Here is a 24,196-nt window from a genome sequence, read left to right as displayed (position 1 = left end):
GCTTTGAGACTTTCATTGGAAAACACAATTCAATAGGTGTGATTTTGTGGAGTTCTGAGCCAAGTCTCAAGAGTTTTGCTATGGCTTAATTGTTTGTGTCTTCCACCCAATCTGTATGATGGACCTGTCCCCAAACACTTTAAGGTATGGAATAATTAACTTATATTATGCTTTATATCATTGATTTTAGTGACAACATGCAAGGTATATTGCTGTTCTCTTATTGTACACATAGAGAGCACAGAATTATTTATTTATTTGTTTGTTTGTTTGTTTAATTTAAATCTGCTGTCATACTAATTAGCCTAAGAATTCTGAAATGTACCTTTTTTCTTTCAAAAAGAGAAAAGTCTTTTCCCCATATTCTATCTTTGAATGTCCTTTCTGATTTCTGGTACTATAATAACATGCCACAGTTATTGACTCTTAACAAACGATTTTTCTTGATTAAGATATATAGATGCTTTTATTATAGTCTAGTATTGGACTTCAGTTTTCCATGACCTAGTTTTGTAGCAGTATTACAATCTTCTGATTACCTCTGACAAAGTACACAGAAGTAAATTATCAAAGAGTCAAACAACTATTTTAGCTCAAAGCTGCTTGCCTTCAACATACAGATTGGAAAAATATAATTATTTCTTCAATTTTATTTTATTTATTTAGTTTTTAATAAATAGAAACTCTAAGTTTTATGGTAACATTGAAGAGAAAGATATTTTTATAAAGTGAGTATGTTGCAGATTCTGAAGTTCATTGGGACCCTGCTTTAATGAATAAGGCAATAAAGCCTCAGAAAAGTATTTTGTTAAAATTATACAGCTGGTTAAGGTGCAAAATAGCAGTCTAATTCACCTTTCATAATAGTTCTAGATTATCTTTGAAGAAGAGATATTGTCACTAATTTCTGACTCTACATATACCAATTTATTAACTGATTAATTAATTTGAGAATCTGGATCGTAAACAAATTTACTTGAATACTTTGAGGTAACTTCATAAGTGTGAGGACTACCTAAGTAGCCTCATTATATTTGCAAGTAATGATTACTTTTCATAAAGAGAACAAATTAAGATAATATTTTCATATCCTTTGGAGAGAGTAGTAACCCGTCTGTTACTTCTCAGGCATTTGTAAACATACAGAAAATTGAAAAAATCAATTAATACTCCTCAAACTTCACGTGATTTCTTTGAGTTCCAAAATTACTTAGCTATTACCAAATAAATACAAACAATTACTATCAATTCATGTCAGCTACCAACAACTTTCAGACTATGAAGAATGCAGATTAGAGAAAAGAAATTTCATAAAGTAACCTTTTCTCCTTTTAATCTTTATGAATTTATTCTTAACTATAAAAGTATTATAAATTCAAGGGTTCAGATCATTGCAATTTGCCTATTCAAACAAAATATTTTTTTAAAACAAAAATGTTAAAAATCAAAGTTAACTACAGTAAGTAATTTTAAGTTGGAAATGCATCTAAACAATGTACATAGGAATGTTTAGATAATAATACCTAAATTTAAGTATGTTAATAGTAGGCAAAGTATATAGTTTTCAATGTTCTCCTTCCCAAATTCTTTCACTTCTCTGTTCCCAAAAATGTAGTAAGCCACTTGGGGTGCCTAAACTATACAATTAATCTGTAAATCATTTTGTCACTTAATGCTTTTAAATATAAACTATATTGAAGATCATACTTAATAACTTTGCCTTTTATAGTACTGCAACACATATTACTACATAATGCAGGGCATGTATTTTTGCTGAAATTTCATAAAGTTTCAACATTTTAATCTAGCATGTGTCCTAGAGATCATCTTATCCAAACCTCCTATCTGTGAATAAAGAAAATAGATTCAAACTTTATTAAATACATTTCTGAAGGTCAACTGGATATTTACAGATAAAATGCAAATTCCTTAAATTTAAGTCTGTGTTGCCTTTTAACTTAATTAATGAATTGTATTAAGTGTACAATATTTTAAAATTCATTTTTCTTTAGTAGCCAATCTACCAATTTTTAAAACTTCAAACATCATGTATTTGTACTCCCATGGTCCAATGTTGTTTCTAAGAACTCAAGAATATATTTTACATGATATTTTACTGAAGTCCTTATTGGGATAAAACGTCTGAAAATTCCACTGAAGATTTTTTTCAAGTCAAATTAAGTCGATTTTTTCTTTTTCTTTTTATTTGTTCTTTTTAGATATACATTATAGAGGAGTATATTTTGACATATACATACATGGAGTATAACTTATTCAAATTAGGATACCATTTTTTTGGTTGTATATGATGCGGACTTTCACTGGTGGTGTATTCATATTATGAGCATGGGAAAGTTATGTACAATTCATTCCACTGCCTTTCCTATTCCTATTTTCTCCTTTCTTCTTTGTCTAATGCAGTGAACTTCTATCCCCCCACCTCTTGCTGTGTGTTAGCATTACTATATCAGAGAGAACATTCAACCTGTGGCTTTTGGGGACTGGCTTATTTTACTTAGCATGATAGTTTCCAGGTCCATCCATTTGCTGGCAGAATTCATTAAGTCATTCTTTTTATGGCTGAGTGATATCCCAAATCATGTATATAAACCACATTTTGTTTATCCATTCATCTTTCGAAGGACACCTAGGTTGGTTCCATAGCTTAGCTATTGTAAATTGAGGTGCTATAAACATATTTTCTGATACTTTTATGTGAAGAATTGTAGAATACATTCATGATAGAATGTTAATTTGCTCAAATTATCAGTTTATATGGTCTTGGGACCGTATTTATTTTGTTCTTATATATACAAAGCAAATCCTTGGAAGTAGAAAATCAGAGAATAGTTTGTACATCTATATGTTACATATGAATATTCATGTGAATTGCATAATAATTTTATGTAAGATTAGTTAGGATATCCAAAAATATTTATCTAAAATATTCACTCATAAGCAACTCTATAATCCTAAATGACATATTGATCCTGTAGCATTTGGACTGGCATAAGGAATATTTCTTGGATTTGGTGTATAGAATCTGCTATCTTCAGGAGGCAATTAAAAGTAGGTTTGGTCAAGACAAAAGCAAAACAAAGAAGCAGCAGCACAAGATAGATTAAGAATCAAAAAAACCCTGAGATAAGGGGATGTATAGTACAGTTAGAGGGGTGATGTCTTATATTTGCTAAAATAGGAAAGAATATAAGCATCAAAAATGGAGAAACCTCCACTGTGTAATGAAAATCAGATGAGGCTTCAGTTATTAGTATGGAAAATTAGAAGTAATTGTTTCTTACTGAATTGGTCATTTTGCCTCCTACTAGTGCAAGATTGTCTTATTTAATTTGAATCAATTTTAATAAACTATGTTGGATTATAATTAGTATAATTGAAATATAGAATATTTTATCTGCTTATTTTGATGCAAATGTTATCATAGGAATAAAAAGAAAGGGGTTAATTAATGCATGTTTTGCCTGTAAGTGAATAATATGTACAAAACTCATGTTACTCTTTTATGTTTTTCATTAATATAGTAGAAAAAATCAATAGAAGGCTAAGTACAGACTATTTCCTTTAGTTCTGTGACATTGTGCTTATTAAATGAAAAATTCAAATTCTTCTGCACCTTCTGCGCCAGTGAAAACTGCAGAAGTCATCCAGTATTTATCTTGAGCAATGATAATTTTTAAACAGTGAACAGATCTATATCAACTATTTGTAAAGAAGGCAAGAGGCAAAGACAGTTTTTTTGTCCCCTCTTCCTATTCTTTTCTTTTTTGTTGTTTCTCTCTCTCTCTCTCTCTCTCTCTCTCTCTCTCTCTGTGTGTGTGTTTATAATCAAAACTGCATGGTATCTTCATTTTAAGACAACAGGCTTATATTATATATACATTAATATATAATTGGAGCCTTATATATGGGTAAGAACATTTTATTAACTCCTATTCAGTGTTGGTCATAACTAAATGATTTTTTAACTTCATATTTTAATGTCTAGTTATCGGAGCTAACTATATTCTGAAATATAGGAAGTGCAGGAAGAAACTAAATTTAAAAAGTGATATTTTACCACCTTTATTTTTATCTTTCCTTGCTTTTAATCTTATCTCCCATGATTAAATGCATTAGGATCTTGATTCATGTTAAAACCATGTTGGGCCCTTTCTCTCTTCATTGATGCTACTAATATTCACAAGTGAAAATGATATGATAAAGTTTCAAAAATATATTTGAATACTTTCACATCTTGGGAATTCTATCTGGCAAAACATATCTCTGTTCCACTTTTCCTAGACTTTAGATGAGCCTTTTCCCAAAAGGAGTCTGGGAAATGCATTTGAACCTACTTGGATGAGCTTCTTGGGAGGCATCGTCTGTCTTTTTTGTTGTTAATAACTGGCAGGTAGTTAGTACCAGGTAGGGGAGGAGTTCACCCTTCAGCAGGCAATTATAAGTACATAATGACTATATTTCAAAATACTTTACTTTCATCTTTCCACTTTTTTCATTTCAAATTTTCTGGTTATTTTAGGGACTTTTGCCTAGAAATCAAATTTTTGACCCTAGAAAATATATGAAAAACCTTTATTCTCTTCTGTAAATGAATGGATTGTGTTTTTTAGGCAAATTAATTTTTGAGCATCTCTTTAGGAGGATTAGTTATTCATGTAAATGAATCCAAGTCATGAAAAAAAATAAAAGAAATGAGCTATTATGTTATTCTTTCGGCCCTTTGAGAGAGTTCACTACAAATGTGCTACATCTAGTTGCTGCCAAAATAGAAGCAAAAGTGGCTGCATTTTTGTTTCCTTCAAAATTATCACAATTATTGTTTGTGGAACATGTATTTTAACAATACTCTACACGGTATTTCAGTGAAATATTTTTCATATTTGGAGAATCAATGATAAATTTGTATGCAAGCAGCTTCTGAAAATAGTCTCAAAAATTCTATATGGAATGGTAATATGAAAGGGAAAGATATTTGACTTCACAACTAATTAAAGTCTCCTGTTTTGTTTTCCCTGCCTTATAGAGGTCACAATGAAGGCATTGCCATTGTCATTTATGTTTAAGAGGAGAATTAATATTAGACCCCTTCCACAATTCATAGTTACTTAAAAAGTAGATGTCTATAATTCAGTGATATTTCTATTTCTACAATAGTGCTTGAAGAGTGTGGCTTTTAATCTGCAATCATATAGTTCACTCATAATTAATTTCAGAATAAAATTGACTTGCCTACTCAATTAGAGACCACCCTGCACAATTCTAACCCTCCTGCTTCACTCTTCATGGGAGTAGACCATGTTTTCCAAAACTTGCCACATCTTTGAGGGCCAAGTAGAATATATCCTGACTGGAGGCAAGCAAGTTAAACAGTAACCGTAATGGCAGTAATAATGATGTCAATGACAGTGATGGCAGTAATGATGATGAAGGTGCTGAGAGAAAAAGATTCAAAGAAAGGAAGGGACCGTTCCCTTACCCTCAAAGCTCCCATTCAAGTATGATTCTCCTTCACTTGAGAAATAGTTGAAAAAGGGAGAGAAAATGGCCAGAGTTTGTTTCAGTGGAAGTCTTTCATTGGTAAACATGAAGTCAGGAAAGTGATCTCTGCCCCACTTCTAAGTTATTCTATTGATAATCAGTTTACAAGACAATTAGATATTAAGCTGAATTAAACTGTTCATGGAAATGTTTCACAGATATTCTCAAGGGATTTGATATTAAAATAAAATGAAAAGATATGTTCTCAAAATAAGATCAGAACAAATTATTAAGATCTGAATTTAACATTTCATGATTACTCTATAAAAAAGAAGAAAGAAAAATAATCTCAAATTTATAAAGTGATAAAATGGGGCTATCATCTGGGATCAAACAAAATCTCATAAGAAGGTAGTGTCCTGTATGGCCACTAATTATATTCAAAAGGTGACTCTCCAGTTTTGCAGGTGCAGAAAGTTATTAAATACCTTATTTTCTCAAAAGTATTACTCTCTCAGGGATTGAATCATTGCAGCCAAATTCCTAGGCAACTGGTAGGTAAAGAATCATCTATCTAGGTAAGAAATCACTTATCTACAGAGCATTTGGGAATATTAGTAGTTATTGAAAATTCATGGCATTCGCTATGAGCTCATTTTCCTCATTTAAAGAAATGATTCTACTTCATAAATTAGTTGTAAGATTAAGCACATCATGCATATAATTCTATTTTTTTACCTAGTTCTGTATATGCTAATTACTATTTAGTATTATATAGCATTTCTCAATCAATTTCTATATGCCAGACATTTCTTTCCAAACTTCACTTGTATTAACTCATTCAGTTCCTATTCACAACAATCCTGAGACAATGTTGCTAATAGTGGTTAAATTATGTATGAAGGAATTAAATCACAATTCAATTTCCCATTAGATACATGGTATTTTTAGATTAAATCGAATGTAGGCATCTGATTTCACCACTTTGTGTAAAAAGGAAATTGAAATTTCATGGTTAAAATCTGATTAGTAAAAGGAAAGTAAGATGATGTTACAGTCTAGATTTTTCAGCTACATCAGCTTATTGAATCTGACTTCATCATAAATTAAAGATAGGATACATATATTCACTTGAATTGCATTGTCTGTAGGCCAGAGTCAAAACACAATAACTAACTCTTGAATAATTTCTTACCAATATGAAAACTCTTCCTCTTTTTAAATTATTTATTATTCTTCAGGTAATATACAACTTACTTGATTAGATTTTGGCCTCTTTATTTAAAGTAACATCATAACCATCCAGAAAATATAAAATATAATTTATTCAATGAGGAATTTGGGCAGAACAAAGTCCTCAGTTATACAGTCATGTGTGTGTGTGTGTGTGTGTGTGTGTGTGTGTGTGTGCGTGTGTGTGTGTATTTATGTACAATAAATCTTTTTATATACATATAATGATATATTATATATAGAAGGCTTTATTTCTGTAAATATGGATTACATCCAGTGAGTAAAATTAAATCAGTGCTAATATCATAGTTTCAATTTCTTGCTGAGGATTGTATATCTTTTCATTTTTATATAGAATCACTGTATGCCAATGAGTTAACATGAAGCATGAATATGCAACAACAATAGTAATGTAAAAATGTAGCTATGGGCTGCTGCTATAGTTCAGCTGGTAGAGAGTTGGTAGAGAGCTTGCCTCACATGCACAAGGCCCTGAGTTCAAGCCCCAGCACCACACACACACACAAAAGTAGCTATGATTCACAATTCATATCACCTGCCCAAAATTTTGTTTTCCCTCTTGTCTAACTAGTTTAGTTAAATCTCTTAAGTTTACCTGGTCTTTTTTTTTCCTACCTGGCAAGATGCCAGCAATCTATAGCATCATTAAGAGAGTTATATGAGACAACATATTTAAAGATTCTTTATAAATAAATGTGGAGGTGTTTAAGGTATTACAAATTTTTCATAATATAAAATATATAAATATAAATTCTTCATATAGAAATTGTGGAATTTATATATAATTATGAATGAATTTTATCAGATAATATTCTTAAATTTAAAAATATTCAAAGCACTTATTGGATTTCAAACTATGCATACTGAGGAAATATTCAAGGTAATTCGAAATTTTATGCTCATTTTAAGCCAATAATTTATTAAAGTAATCCTTATTTTATTCAATACCAGCCTAGTTAAAAATAATATAATAAAAGACATGGTATTTTTCTTTTAAAAAGTCAGTTTTAATACTTATTCTCTAGAAGTAGAGGAAAGGGGCCAAAAATGCATTTACTGATAATAATGATGGAGATACAAGTGGTGTATGTTTTCAACTTCATTCTCTCCTAAATTAAAGAAAACAGTATGATTGTTAATCAAATTTAAAAAATAAAGAAAGAAACTTTGGGGAAAGCAGAATTGTATCCCCAATTTTTCCTGAAAACTTTTACAGATAATAAATTGATATGTACTTCCATATGAATTACAAACAAAATGTAATTATTTCTAGTATTTTAATAATTTGTAATCATTTATTTTTATTAAATTTTATTATTTACTCAGATTTATATTTTGTATAATAGTCTGGCTATATGTCACTACTATTGTAGTCCTGGTGCAGCACAAGTAGAAACCACGTTTGATATTTTAAGCTGAAATAGATTAGATACAGGGTATGTGATCTTTTTGGACTTATTGGGTAGGGTGGCTGAAAGAAACAAAGGGACCACAGGGAGTCACAGGAACTGCTGGGGTTAGTTACCTCAGCTCCCCTGTTTCCAACTCTAATGTTGCCTCACAGCCATCCATAAATCTGGTGACGAGACTTTAGAAAGTTACAATGTCCTCTTAATAGTTGAATCTCTATGATGATACTTGCCTGTAGAAAAACAGGAAAGCAGGAAGAGTATCTCTATTACTTTAATTCAAAATCTTGCATGGGTATATTTGATTGTAGAATAAAATTTATTTCTAGAACTCTCGAAGCAAGGGACTTGAGAAATAAGACTTTTAACTTTTAGACTTCACAATTTACTGGAAGGATGATGGCAACAGAGCCTGTAACCCACAAGATATGCCACATATGTCTTTAACTCCATTCATGTTAAATAGTTTTAAAGGCAATTAAGGTATTTTCAATGGAGTAATGCACATAATTACATCTATTAGGGGTGTCTTAAGAAAACGTCTAGTTCTTGAATTTTTGTTCTTTTCTGCAGCTTGGATGATTGATAAATTTTATCTGTGTGACATATTCCAATAATATAACTCAAAATGAAACTTAATTTAATACATAATAGCTTGGCTTTCCTTTTCTCTATTCCACTGAACAATATGTCAGAATGCAAGGAAAAGAGGTATTATTATATGTTTTATCTTGAATCTGGTCATATTTATGAAAAAAAATCACTTATAAACATTGATGCTTCATTATTAATACAATATTTATCCATTATAGCTAACAATAAAAGGTATCTTTCATGATACTAGACTCATTAATTATTAGGAAGTTTGGGACCAGGTGGATTCACTGCTACTTCTAAATAATAAACTACTATCGTTCTAATAATAAACTACTATGGTTCCCAATGTAGCCTAATGTCTTAAAAGTTGATCTCTAGAAGTTATTCTCAAAATATGAAACACAGACCACAGATGTTCTTTGAAAATATTAAAAGCTTAAGTCCTTTCTTTGTTTTTTATGATCAAGTAGCTAGCCATTAATATAGCTTTCATATCATATACATTTAAGAGTAATGACTTACTACATTTTTGTGAATTATTATGTCTCAGTGAGTGAAGAATCCACTCCTTTTTAGTGTCCTGATCTCCAATCATTGAAGAGCACAAATGGCAAATTACATCTAAAAGCATTATAAGGAAAGCATATAAGAATTAAACCATATGCCTTCCTTATGGTTCACTGTTAACTTTTAAAAAATCTTCAAACACGCATACTGAAAATTTTCATCTATTCTAAATCAGACGCATTTCTTTTTCTCATGGAAAAGCAACTTGTGCTGTATTATTAAAATAGAGTGATTTTATTTCAGGGATTAACCCAGAATAGTATTTCCCAAGTGTCTTATGATGACTAACACTAAGAAATGATTTTAAAACATTTACTTAAGAAAGAAATTTACTCTGAGTATGGTATATTATGAATTGAGTAATTTAAGCAAATTATTGTTGACTATATGAATCTTTAAGATTCTAATAGCAATTGGAAACCTTCAAGAGTTCTTTATTATTTTTAGCATGCTCATAGCATTTTCCAAATTCATTTCAGCTTATAATCCTCTAAAATATTTCTACCAATATATCATGAGACTAGTATCTAATGTGAAATTTTTAAAATATTTATAAAATATCTCAATCCTTAAACGTCTTCCCTCTTTTCCATCTTCATCTTTCTTGCAGCCATGAATACATACTCGTGCATATAAACATAGGAAAGAAAATTTTAAAGTGCTAATTAAATTAAAAGCATATTTCTGTTGGTTTTAGATCTTTATTTCTCTGCAATGCATCCCTTCTTAACCTTTTGCTGCAAACTTGCTGGTACAGACTGTAGGAAATTTTTCATTAGTTGGAACTGTGGAATCATAGATTTGCTAGTGTTTCTTTCTACATATCTTGATAAGCTTCTAAATATTCCACATTTTTTAGTTTAACTTTCAAAATAACCTCAAAAAGTAAAATTCCAGGTTTGAACAATTGTTATTTCTTTCAGTGGTTAAATTTGGTAGCTTAGTCACATTTTCAGCTTCTACATGTTTTTCTGCCTGAAAGACTGACAGTAGTTATATAAATAAATTCCTAGAATTCTGTTATAAGTTATAAGAAGTGATATGCCTGTGATATTCCTCCCACACTTTCCTATAGTGATCTGAGAAGCTTCAAACTTAAATCCATTAGTAAAAAGAATGTTTTTCTTGACTTTGAATATGTGCTATAATTCTGAACTTACTGGTGGTTAACATGATATAAATTTAAGATGACCTATGTATTTGGTGAGTCTAGCTTTTTTTGTAATCCTGCTCATGGGTTATGTCAATTGAAGAGTTTAGGATATTCTATTTATTTTTTTAAATGATCTTGGCAAAGAATGCATTAAAAATAAAAAAATAAAAATCTCTTGAATTACTAATAAATTGTAAAAGGGTTTTGCATTCCATGATGGGCATGAGAGTGTCACACGCAATCACATGTTATTCCCATGTCATTCTTTTCAGTATTGTTTTAACAGAAGAAAGTCTCAAATCTTAAAACAGAGCTCCAATTTGAAAACATAAATACACTTCACTGTGTGTGGTGTAGGTATTTGCAAATAGAACTTTCATTCTCTGGCATTGAAGACAAGTTTTCCACAGAAGAAATGAAATTTTCCAAAAAATTTAAAATAGATGCTTCTGAATCTGATAATTAACTATATATGCTGCCGTCCGGTGGCAGCAAAATAACCGGGGGTGAGGAACAACTTGCGTACATTGATACAGCAGGAGTAGGAGCCATTTATTGTAGGACAGGAGGGGTATGTATACATTCCACACAGCTTATCTTAATTAACATAAACTAGATACAGCAGTCAACCAATAAGGAATCTCCACACTTAATGGCTCGCTGGCATTACTTCACAAACCACTTCCTCTGCAAAATGCCAGGCTCCATCTTGACTTGTTTACAGACTCTAACACATATATCTTAATAACATATTATATTATTAAATGTCTTTTATTAGACAATTTAGACTACATTTCATTTTTAGAATGACTTTGACCTTTAGAATGATTCATTAGATGGGTAGGAGTTGATGTCAATGGGTGAGCTGACTTAACCTGACATAATACTGCTGAAGAAGTCGTGAGAACATGTGCCTGCATGCCACATTCATTTCCACAGTTTATAACTGTGCAAACATAGATACATACATAGCACTATAAAGAAATTTGAGTAATTTTCATAAAAACACTGAGTGTGTCATGTTCTTTCAGGAGACAAATACTGTTTTTCCTTCTTTTACATTTCTTTCTCTGTAACAGCTATTTATACTTGGCTATATGGGAAAACTCTCTTGTATAATTAAAATTAGAAAAAAAAAGGATGGGGTAAAAGAAGAGACATAGGTACAATAATATATTAAATTAAAAACTTTATTGAGGTATAATTGACTTGCAATTAAACTACATGCTTTTAGAATGTACAATATGAAGGTTTTGAACTGTGTATACACTCCTCGATACCATCAGCACAATCACAACAGTGAATACATCCACACTCCAGACATTTTTCATTCCCATTTTAATTCCTGCCTTTGTTCCTTGTCTGTGCCTTTTTTTCTCAGAAAAAAAATATTAATTTGATTCACTTTAGATTAGAGTGAACTTTCTAGAAGTATTATGTAAATGGAGGCATATAATGTGTCCTCCTTTTTATAATAAGAATAATTATTTTGAAATTCCTCCATTGTTTTAGGTATTACCATTTCACTATTTTATAGCTGAGAAGTTCTACTTTAAACAATTTGGTCATTGCTCAAGATGTAGAACATGTATGAAAACTTAAAGATAGCATATATGTTATATAATATATCATTATAAATAATAATTTATATAATATATGTTATAGACTAGAATTCCCAAACTATTTTAATGCACCTGTGTCAATTTTGTTGAAATATTTACAGAATTGAAAACTCAGGTCTTTGTGGTTAAGGATATACCATACAAGCGTATTCATTTACCTACTGAAGAACATTTGAATATTTTAAATTTTCAAAGAAACCTCCTATGAACATTTGACAAAAATGAACAATTTTATGTTTTTGTTTCGATAAATCCCAAGATTTAATGTACTGTATTACATAGAAGCTTTATGTTTAACATTTCAATAGCACTTCAAATTGTTTAACAAAGTGGTTATACATTTATACATTATTGCCAGACGTATAAGGGAAGTTCTAGTTCCCCCATGCCTTTATCAACATATGCAGTCTGTTATTTGGGCCATTTTATTAGTTGTACAGTGTTAATTTATTTTAGCTTTAGTTTGCATTTCTCCAAAGAGTAATGATATTCAGGATCATTTTATGTGCATATTCACCATCTGTATATCTTTTAATTAAAGCATTTATTTGAAGACTTTGCCAACTTTTAATCTTGTTATTATCTGTGTAGCTACCACTTCCAATACTCTTCATTTTTTTAAGTATATCACATTTTCATCTGATGTCATATTCCTCTTTCTAAAGAACTTTCCTTATTAATTTTTGTAGTGGGAGTGTACTGGGAATACATTATTTCCTATTGGTACGTCTGAAGAGAGTTTTATTTAATGCATACTTTCAAAAGATATCTTTCTGAACATAGAATCCTTTGGGCAATTGTTCTTTTTATTGTGGGGGTTGCTTTATTTTAATATTGTTTCTGAATCCTCACTGCCTTAGATTCTGGCATTAAATCTATAATTTTTATTTTAGTTTCTTTGTATGCAATGCTTCTTTTATTTTCTGGCTGCATTTAAATACCTATGTTTATCAATGGCCTTTAGTAATTTTCATATGATATGCCTTGGTACAGTTTTCTTTCTGTGTCATATGCCTGAGCTTCTTGAATCTGTAGGTTCATTGAGCCCCTTGGCTCTGTAGGTTTTTAAATTGAAACACATTTGGAAATTTTTGTGGCTATTATTTCTTGTAATATTTTTAATCCTCTCCTTTCTTTCCTCTACTATAAGGACTCTCACTGCCCATCTATTAGAAGGGTCAAAGTTGTCCTAATGTTCACTGATGTTGTTTTCATTGTTTTTGGATTCTCTAACTCCATTTTCATTTTGGATATTTTCTATTGCTGTTTAATAATTCTTTCTTCTGCCATATTGAATCTGCTCTCTAGCATATTTTTTAACCTCTTATCTCTGTACATCTTCTATATTTTATTTAACTGTTTGAGTATATGAAATGCCATTGAAAATAACTGAAATATGCTTGTCTACACATTCTAATATATCTGAGAAGATTCATTTGGTTTTGTTCTTTTTTCCTTATCGTGTGTTGCATTTTTCGGGTTATTTGTGTGCTTGGTAATCTTTGGATATATGATAGATTTTGTTGCTTTTAACATTCAGTTACAGGATATTTTGGGGTATCCCTATAGATATTCTTGAACTATGTTCTGAGACACGGACAAGTTGTTTGGAAACAGTTTGTTCCTTTTGAGCATTATGTTTAAATTTGTTAGAAATGCTCAGAGGTGCTTATAGTCTAGGCATGATTGAAGGGCCTTCTGCTCTAATGGACAACCCTGAATTATGAGTTCTTCCTATCTGTCTTGTCAGAACAGACATTATTTCTGGTCCTGTACCCAGTAAGCATTTTTTTATTCTAATCTTTTCAGTTGGTTCTTCCTATGGCTGCAAATAATTTCCTCATACACCCGCTCAGAAGAATACTCTGCAAAATTGTTCAAGGGCACCTCTACTAATCTCTAGAGTGTTCTCTCAGTGCTACTCTTTTCTTTGCAGTATGCCATACTATAAATTGTAGTGCATTGCTCTCCCCCATACTCAGCTCCGTCTCTCCCAGACCTCTGTCACATTCCTCCTGTGTTTATTTTCCTGCACCATTACTTGGGAAAATTCTGAAAGGCACTAAGGGAGACAAGGACAGGAATCATCCTGTCTGTTGTCCACAACACAGTACTCAGTCTCACTGCCATTTGTGCAGTGTCTTGAAAATCATTACTTCGTGCATTGCATCTAGTTTTTGGTTGCTTCGGGCAGGTAGATGAATTCACTCTATAGTACATCTTGGCCAGAAACAAAAGTCATAGTGGAATATTAAAAATTCACACACACTCTCACACACACAACAACAACAACAACAAGATTTTAAAGTATAAGTGTTTGTGCAATAAAATGATGATAAAATGATGCATTTAGTTTTAAACTTCTGTTTTCAGTATTTTGTTAATTATCATTTGATTTAATACATGTCAAACTTAATTTAAAATATTTAGTATTAGAGAGCAAAGGATTTATTAAGATAATGCCCAGAAATGTGCATTTTACAACAGTTCAAATAGTTGACATAATTTTATACATGTAATAAGTATTTTTATTTGGTATTTTGAACAATTAAAACATTTTTATGATGTACACAATGAACTGAATATCATATTACAATGCATATTGTAATAATGCCATCATGCATCAAAAGTCAGCATGTGTTTATATAGGTTTTACTTTTCTGTGGCCATTGAAATACAGATTTCCAGGACTGTGGACAAAAGTTTAGCATTTATTTTCGGCAGAACTTATGGAAAGAGTCTTGCCTCCTAGTAGTTAAACTACACATATTTTCTTTCCAAAATGCTTTTCTTGAGTGTTCTATATATACAAGCTAGCCAGGATCACATTGTTAAGATAAACCTTTGAGGATTTATTCATGAAGGTGAATACAAAATTGTATGATAAAGTTAATATTATTCTATAAATAATACATCATCTTGTTGTTGAGATAGAAGTAAAGAATCTGAGTCTTTGTTAAATATCCGATTCTTTCTGAGATTTTATGTATTTGTTGACTTTTAAAGTAAGTTCAGCTCCTTCCTTACACTTTTATTAAACTTAAATATTTTATATGCAAAGTATTTTGAGAACAGTAGGGAGAGCTTCATATCATGAGTGAAAGTTTGTTCTGCTAATTTCATGAATGTTAAAAACATCCTAGGAGGATAGGTCAAGATTAAAGATTAGTTACATATAAACTGAATATTACAATGGAATACAATCCATTAAAAAACTTAGTGACAGAGCTAGTTAGTAATAGGATAAACTGTATAATTAGAATTCTGGAAACAAGTTAAAGAATAACTAAATAATTTTAATCTCTTAAGTAAAGTGATTAAACATCTATGCAGCAAAAAACCCCTCTTTTTATTAAGTAAAACTTTAATTCAGATAATCTAGTTAATTTATTTCTAAAATAGTATAGTATACTTTATAAATGATACTAAGTCATTGTCTATTATTTACTATTTAGTACCAGCATAGTTTAAATATTTAAAAAATGTGAAATTATACTTAGATTTTTCTACTTAGAGATTAGGATCGCCTATAAAATTACTAAATTGAATACTATTTTTAATTTAACATGAAAGAACATGAAGATATATATTAGGAAAAAATTGATTTAGGCCAGAAAGTGGATTACTAGAACAATTTTCTGTCACTCATAAATTGGGTTCTTGTTAGTAAGGTTTGTATGTTCTGTGAGATAAATCAACAAATAAGATAAATTCTCAAATTATGTGTTTTATGTTCCTATCCTCATATTGCAAACTGAAATCATATGTTTGAATTTTTTATTTTCCATTTTTATAGTTTATCATCATTGTGAATACTGAAGTGTAAAAGAAATGCACTGTCTATAAAATTTCATATATGGTAAGTAGAACTATATATTTTGATTCAAAATTTGTAAAGAACACCAGCAATAAGCCCAATAAAAGATGTCTCAGTTCTTCATTGTAGTGAGCATAGGTTCTATGTTGTCAATACTTGTTATGTTTTGGATGTGAAATGTTCCCCAAAAGCTCACATGTGAGATGATGCAAGAAGGTTTAGAGGAGAAATGATAGGATTATGAGAACCTTAACCCAATCAGTGAATTAATCCTCTGATAAGGATTAACTGAGTGGTAATTGAAGTAGTAGGGTATGGTTGGAGGAGGTAGGCTTTGGGAGTGTAGATTTGGGGTATCTATTTTGTATCTGGCGGGTGGATTCCCTCTCTGTTGCCTAAGCATTATGTAACATATTTCCTTCCATCACGCTCTTCTGCCTTGATGTTCAGACCTCATGCCTTGAGGAATGGAGCCTGCTGGCAGTGAACTCAGATCTCTGAAACTGTGAGCTGCCAAATAAACTTTTCCTCCTCTGCAGTTGTTCTGGTTGGGATTTTAGTCATGACAGCAAAAAAAGCTGAAAAAAAAAAGAAAAGAAAACAATACTGTTTGAAATTCTTTCTCCTTTTAAATAACTGAAAACTGAAGTTATAGCTCAGGGTAAAACTGATGAATTTTCCTCATGGAATCTTAACTGATCCTGTATTATGATGCTTTAAATGAATACTTACATATTGTTGGGTATGGAGTGGTACACTTTTAATCTTATTACATTTATTTTTAACTCACTTAGTTATATCAAAGATTATGTACAATGGAGGACCTAATATAGAATGCCCTTGCCTGAATCCTATTATGAACATTCTTTTGTTTAAGCTTTATCATCTTATCAACTCTTTAGAATACTTACAAGGTTTTATTTTTCAGTGATTACATATCTCACTGCATTTCAACATTAGAGAACACTGAAATAAATGCAAAAATATAAGTAGTCAAGCATCTAGAGTCTCTTTGTAAGTGATGATTGAGCTAATCATTGGGAGAATAAGAATAGCACAAAAAGCATTCTGTAGCATTTAAAATATTTTCTTCATTTAACAACATCTAGTAATATCTACAAGTGGTAACTATCTGTTTCATTTACAGATATAGTGGTTTTTTATATATTAAACTTATGCCATATTAATACTCAATCTCATTTTTCTTGTCAAATCTAAGTGAATTTTATCTTAATAGAAAGTGAACATGATGTTTGGGTTTGTCTTAAAACAACATAATATTTGGGTCTGTGGTCAACTAGATTGTTGATCATAATCAACAATTTTAGAAAGCTATCTTAGATCAAACATTTTAAAAGGTGGTTTCCATTAAGTGTACAAATTCTTTATTCCTGATTTTTAAGTGTTATCAGTCCAGGGTCCAGTTGTGAAAACAGAAAAAAAAATATTAAGTTTTTAAGAGATGAAATTCTTTACACTGATATTGGAGCAAGACAGGAATACTGAGGTTACCCCAAGTTAACTTCAAGAAATAAGTAACCTCCCTTAGGGCTGTAGTAGAGAGGCATAAGCAGAGGTTACGCAAATACAGAGTCTCAAAGAGGGACTTTCAAAGCTGGAACTCAAGTATTGGAAGTGAGGTGCCTCCATGGATGCTGCTGTCACCTCTTAAGGGTCTTCATGATGCTGGTTCTGAGTATGCCAATGTAATTTGCAATCTGGAAGCAACTTCTAAGCAAAAGTAACTTTGCTGAGGTGGTGCTGAAATGCAGTAACATTGGCAAAGAGGTCCCTTTATTTCTCACTCCCAGGTCTTGGGACCAATATGGACTCATAGTACCTTCTGGGAATAGTGACTTGAGCTTTATGTAGACCTTCTCAGCCCTGTTCTCAGATTGCCAGTGTGTTTTCTCTGACCATGTATCACAGGCACTTATTCAGTTATTGTTTTATGGTACTTAGAGCATTGAGCCTATGTGGCCCAGACCCTGAAGAGTATCCTGAGAAACAGATTTTTCTCACTAAATCTGTTATCTTTCTTTTCAATTATCTCAAAGATTTATGCTGCTAGAATGTGGGTGGTTAGGGGAGTTTCTCGCTCATGTCAGATGAAGGATGAATTCAGGGCTATGGGTTATGGAGGGTTTGCTTCCAACCTTTGGGCTTAAGTCACACATGTGGGTCTTGTGTCAGACTTCACCTGTCTTTATTCTGACCAACTGTCTCCTCCAGTGACATGACTACAGGCATTCTTCACCTTGTGTCCTCTTCCCCTCTTGAACCCAGGATAAGCACCTTAACCCTTCCACATTTTTTTTCATGCCACATTCCAAGTACTCTTGTGAGGGTGATCATGCCTTTCTCCATAAGGACTTTTAAGACTGTTGCATAGCAGTGATAAAAACTCCTTCTGGTCCTTCTTGCCTCTGATACTTGTGGTAATATCTGCTGTCCTGAGAGACTTTCCATTCATACTGGACAAGTACAGGTATAACTCACTCAAATAGAGTGCTCTTTTTGAGATGGATGCTGTGGCACATACCTGTAATCCCAGCAGTTCAAGAGGCTGAGGCAGGAGGATCTCAAGTTCAAAGCCAGCCTCAGCAAAAGTGAGGTGCTAAGCAACTCAGTGAGATCTTGTCTCTAAATAAAAATACCAGATAGGGGATGTGGCTCAGTGTCCCTGAGTTCAATCCTAGGTACCCTCCAGCAAATGCTCTCTTTTTTTTTAAAGAGAGAGAGAGAGAGGGAGAGGAGAGAGAGAGAAAATTTTTTTAATATTTATTTTTCAGTTTTCAGTGGACACCGTGCATGCCAGGTGAGCGCGTTACCGCTTGAGCCACATTCCCAGCCCCAAAATGCTCTTTTTGCTCCACTTACATTCCTTTCCATTGTTTTTCCACTATTGCCAATGTGTAAAGATGAGGCTTACTTAACTTTGAAAGGGACCATTTTATAGGAATACATTGATTATGACATGAAGAGTTGAAGATAAACATGGTTGGGATATGTATCTTTTCAATTTAAACTATAATATTCTGAACAGAAAATACAATATGAATGGAAAGCAAATTATTACTGCTTCTGCATGGTCTGGAAAAGACTCAATTTCATGCTTAGAGTCAATAAAGCATTCTTTCACACTTTTAAGAGAATCTTTAGAAACCAATATTCTGAAATGACCCCATAGATGATGTACCACTATGAATAATAATGTAACCAGCACTAAAAAAACGTTATTAGGAAAATGTAAAAACAAAAGCAATTATATTATTTCATGATGAGGAGATTTCAAATAGCTGTAGCACTGTAAGAAATAAATGTTAGTACCATTTTTTACCATCTTTGATAATAGAAAAGAGGTTTGTACATTTAAATAGATGTAAATTTACCTCAAAACAATAATTATGATAAGAACAATTGAGTGAAGCACTATAGAGTGGGGAGATATATAGATAACAAAATAACAGGATGTTAATATTTACAGAAGGTGGATAATATGTGTATGAATTTTACTTTTAGTCTAGATTTTTGCATGTAAATTACATAAATTTTTCATGGAGCAAGTGCTAAAACATCATTGAGAATTTTAAAAAATACAAACAAATAGAAACTAATAGTGAAATAAAAATAAATAAATATATATCATTACTAAATGTTATTTATACTTGGCATGCAAAGATGGTTCAATATTTACAAGATCTTTTATGCAATCCATCATTTTATTAGAGCTAATTAGAGGAAAAAATTATATCAGTACTTCCATTGCTGTAGAAACCATGGTCCCAGAGTCAAGAATACTGTCAAAAGTTGGAGTTTAAGAGGGACCATTACTGTACTCTTCAGAGGACACCATCTTGAGGCAGACATTAGTGTTGAGAAGCAAGGTGAACCAATTTGAAAAGATAAAAGGAAAGTATTTAGAATGAAATTTCCAAAGTCCTTAAGTTAAATAAAGTTCTTTTAAAGCATTATAACTCAGTATCAACTTTTCTTTCTCCAGGGAATTGTCCATCTTATCTACATTTTCAAAATAAAATTCCTTAGACAAATTATCTTTGAATTATTTGTAAATAACACTTTTATTTCAATGCCTGTCTCAATTATTATTTTATTCATACCTTCTTTTATTCCTTGATAAAGGATACTCTTGAATTTTCCTATCTCATTATTTTTTTCAAAGATTCAAGTTTAATAATTAAATCTACTTTTTAAATTTTATATCTCATGATTAATGTTTTCATATTAATTTATGGTATTTTGTTATTTCCTTGGTTATTCTTTTAATATTTTTTGAGCTGTCACTTAACAGCTATTTTTATTCTCTTTTTTTATTGAAGAAAATGTTCAGTGCAATGAATTTTCCCAAATCCCCTTTCATTGCACCCATAAATTGAGTGATACGCTGTTTTGTTGTCATTATCTTTACACTCCAGTTTCTATTTCCTTTTTACCAAGGTGATATTTAATGGGCATATAAATTTCCAAGTAAAAAGACATTTCTATCTTTTTGTTTTTGTTAGTAAATTCTAGTTTTAACAGTGTAATAAAAAGTGATGTTTATAATATTTAGTCAATTAAATGATGAATGGAAGTGTTAAAGTGTCTTTTGACTGATTCTCAAGCTCCAATGAACATGTTTATGACTTTTTACAAAAATATACTTGATGTTTTCCAGATTTTGTAACCAACAAAAAATGTACATTTTAATTGACTTATATTAGAAATGCAACAATTTCTAATTTATTCTTGGATTGTAATTAGAACAAATAGAATTCTTTAAAATATACATATGCAAGTTTCATTTCTGATCTATGTGCTTAAAGTTTGTGGAGTAAGTTCTAGGCAAAAAAGTTTGAGAAATCAGAATGCTGTTTCTGTTGAAAATAAAAACCTAGAATTTTGATCAGAGTTTCTCTCTTTATACAGCTTTCTAGACTATTAAATTCATAGTGGTGTGATGTATGTAAGGAAATATTTGTTAATGAGTTAGTCAAAGATTTGTTATTTTTATAGTTAATAGTTTGACAAGAACAGAGGGAGTTTATGTCAAGATGGGTGATATTATTTTTCTAATTAAGTAGAGAAGATTTCAATCATCCAATCATGTATTTATACTCATATAAAAACAATTTTGTCAGATATGAAATATTATCAATAGGGATAATTTGTTATTTCCTTTGATAAGCTAGAAAGAAGAAAATATTCATGGTGAGAAAATATTTTTGATTACTGATCTCTTATTCAACAAAATGTTTTAACAGGTACTGTATGAAATTTGGCAAACATAAAGAAGCATTATGTTCATTCTCTTAGATCTTTGGAAATATTTAAGATGTGAATTATGCATAATTTCGGTAGTCTGAGAGAAAAAAATCATGTAGAGATTCAATTATTAGTCATTTAGTAGAAAAAACAGTGATATAGCATCCAAAACAATAATTCTTAACAATCACAAACAAGTTTTAATACATATCCTCTTAAAAATTGCATGGAATTATTCTCTCCATTAAGATTTTTACTAAAAAAAATCCTGTTTTAATACAATTATTTTTTATTGATTCATGAAATTTTCTAAGAGTGTAATTTTATTAAAACTTCAGAAAAAATATTTTTTTATATTCTTTCTTGCTTTGTTTTTTTAAATTTTTCTTTCTTTTTTTTAAGTTTTCTTTTCTTTCCTTTTTGTACTGCTGAGGATTGAACTCAGAGATGCTCTATCACTGAGCTACATCTCCAAGCTTTTATTTTATTTTGAGACAGGGTGTCCATAAGTTGCCCATGCTGGCCTCCAATTTGCAATCATTCTACCTCAGTCTCTCCAGTCGATGGGATTACAGGAATGTCCCCCCATATTCAACTCATATTTATTTATTAACCTCATAGTTCACATTTTCAAACATGTCAAAATCCAAAGTTATTTATATGCTAGCCAAGAAGAATCTGTAAAAAGGACAAAAGGATATACAGAATTATATTAATATTCAAATAAATTGACCCAAAGGTTCAATTTAGGGGAAGAATAAAGAAAGTGAAAATTTTATTCAAACTTTTTATATTTATTAAGATAAATAAAGAAGGCATGAAAATACTGGTGGCTGAATTCATAAGAGGTTTTTATTTTTGTTGATGTTTCTCATGTTTTTTCATTGAGAATACTTTTTTTATAATTAGAAAAAAAAACTACCATAGAAAAATGAATATTGTATCGTACCAGTGTTGCTGGACAATTTGAAAGGAATAATAGGATATAAAAGTAATGAACTATACTTTTGAAAGAATTATCTTTATAACAATATATTTTGGAAGACACATTCTGAGAAAGAAGGAGGAGGAGGAGGAGGTATGAGCAGCAGCAGCCAAATCCGAAAACATTTCTTTAACATGTAAAAATGTAAAAACATTTGTTTTGAATGTACAAAATTTAGAATTTCAGCCAGGTGGATATGTTGCTCTAGGAAGTCCTCCATTAAAACTGAAAGAATGCTCATGTGCACTAGTATGCATGAGCATACATACACAGTGTTTTCTTTGTAATGATCATTATATCCCCCCTAATTAATGCTTAAGAGTCTTCTATCAAACCTTTATCCATCCTAGGTTGTGGTAGATACACATTTGATCTTGTCCATTGACAGGTAACTATGAGTTCCTTTGCCACCTGGATACCTATTAAATCTAGCTTCTGCAGCTACAAGGCTAAAAGCTAAATTTTAACTCTTGGCTTTCCTTCTGATAAAACAAACAAACAAACAAACAAAAAAACCCTACCCTGATGTTTGGCTGACCAGATTTCAGATTTCTCTAAGTAAATAAACACATTTCTTCTTGAAATGCTTTATACTTTTCAGAAAGGGTAGGCTTAGTTAGATAAAACTTATAAATAAGGACACAGAAAAGAAAAAAAAAACAAGAAAAAGAAAAGAAAAGAAATAAAGGGAAACAATGAGACACCCAGGGGTAGGTGTTGCCACAGGTAACTTAGAAATAAAAAGTGATAATCCTGAACAGTATAATAATTGGTCAATGAAGTGGTTTTCATGACAAGAGAGATGCATTTTAATTTTAATAAAATCATATAGAATGGGCATTTTTTAAATCAGTTTGGGCCATCATTAGTTCTAGTAATAGTCTAAAATCTATTTTGTTAAGCATAGGGAAGCGAATTCATGTGAACAAAGAAGAGAGATAAAACATTCCAAAACTTCTAACCATTCTGAAATGTGTGGACCATTCCAAGAAGAAATGTAAATATTTATTCTTTAGAAAAATCTGAAGGCTCACCAGCCAAATTTGAAGGTAGTTTATATCAGAAGAAAAGCCAAGAGTTAAATTTAGCTTTTAGCCTTATAGATACAGAAGTTAGATTTAATCTGTATCCAGAAAAGATATTCAGTTGGGCTGATTTATTCTGACCATAGTACAAGAAAATAGTTTAGTCAAGGGAATGGCAATTTATTCATTAGTGCGATAAAAATAACTTGCAAAGAGACTTGAAATAAGTACTCTACTGAGTGCATTTTTCTCTGTAGCTTAAAAGAAGAAATTATTACCAGACTTCTAGGCATAAAAGATGCTATCTCTTAATTAATACGTATCTAAAAACATGGCCAAGATGGATGTATACTAGTCTATCCCTGAATAGAATATACCAACTGAGGAGATTTTTCAGTGATCCTGTAAAATGCACTAGCCTCTGCAGATATATGAGTCTATACAACAAAGGGATATTACATTCATGTTCCCTAGAAACACTTTTCACCTTGCATTCCATGAGAATTCGACCTGTAGTTACTCCTCTAGTTAATTGTGCTGATACAGAATAACAAAACTGCTATTTAAGAGGCCCAGTGACATATCCTAAGTTAAACTCCCAAGGTGTCAGTAAGACTAAAATCCTATTTCCCTAGGTATTTACATGTCAAAAAGAAAATCACGGTCTTGTAGACATCTCTCTATTATGACACTTTTAGATATCCTTCTCTTAAAGATATGGATTTATAGTCCTAAAGAATTAGAATAAGAGACTATAATCTTTTAGAACACATCTTCAAAGAGGAGAATTTTTTTTTTTTTTACCATCCTTTCAGGAAGGAAGGGGATGGCACACATCTTGCCCATACAAAAACAGGAAATTCATCACTTTTCATCCCTTTCCTAGTAAATGGGGAGTAAGCCATTACTCATGCAGGTAGACAGTTTGCATAGGCTCCACCACCTTGCCTTGAATGCTGATCATGTTACTCTACCCATTGATTTAGTTGTATTGGCAAAGAAC

The sequence above is a fragment of the Ictidomys tridecemlineatus genome, chromosome 8 (genome assembly GCF_052094955.1).
Source record: "Ictidomys tridecemlineatus isolate mIctTri1 chromosome 8, mIctTri1.hap1, whole genome shotgun sequence".
Classification (NCBI taxonomy): Eukaryota; Metazoa; Chordata; class Mammalia; order Rodentia; family Sciuridae; genus Ictidomys; species Ictidomys tridecemlineatus.
Note: the sequence above shows the minus strand (reverse complement) of the source record.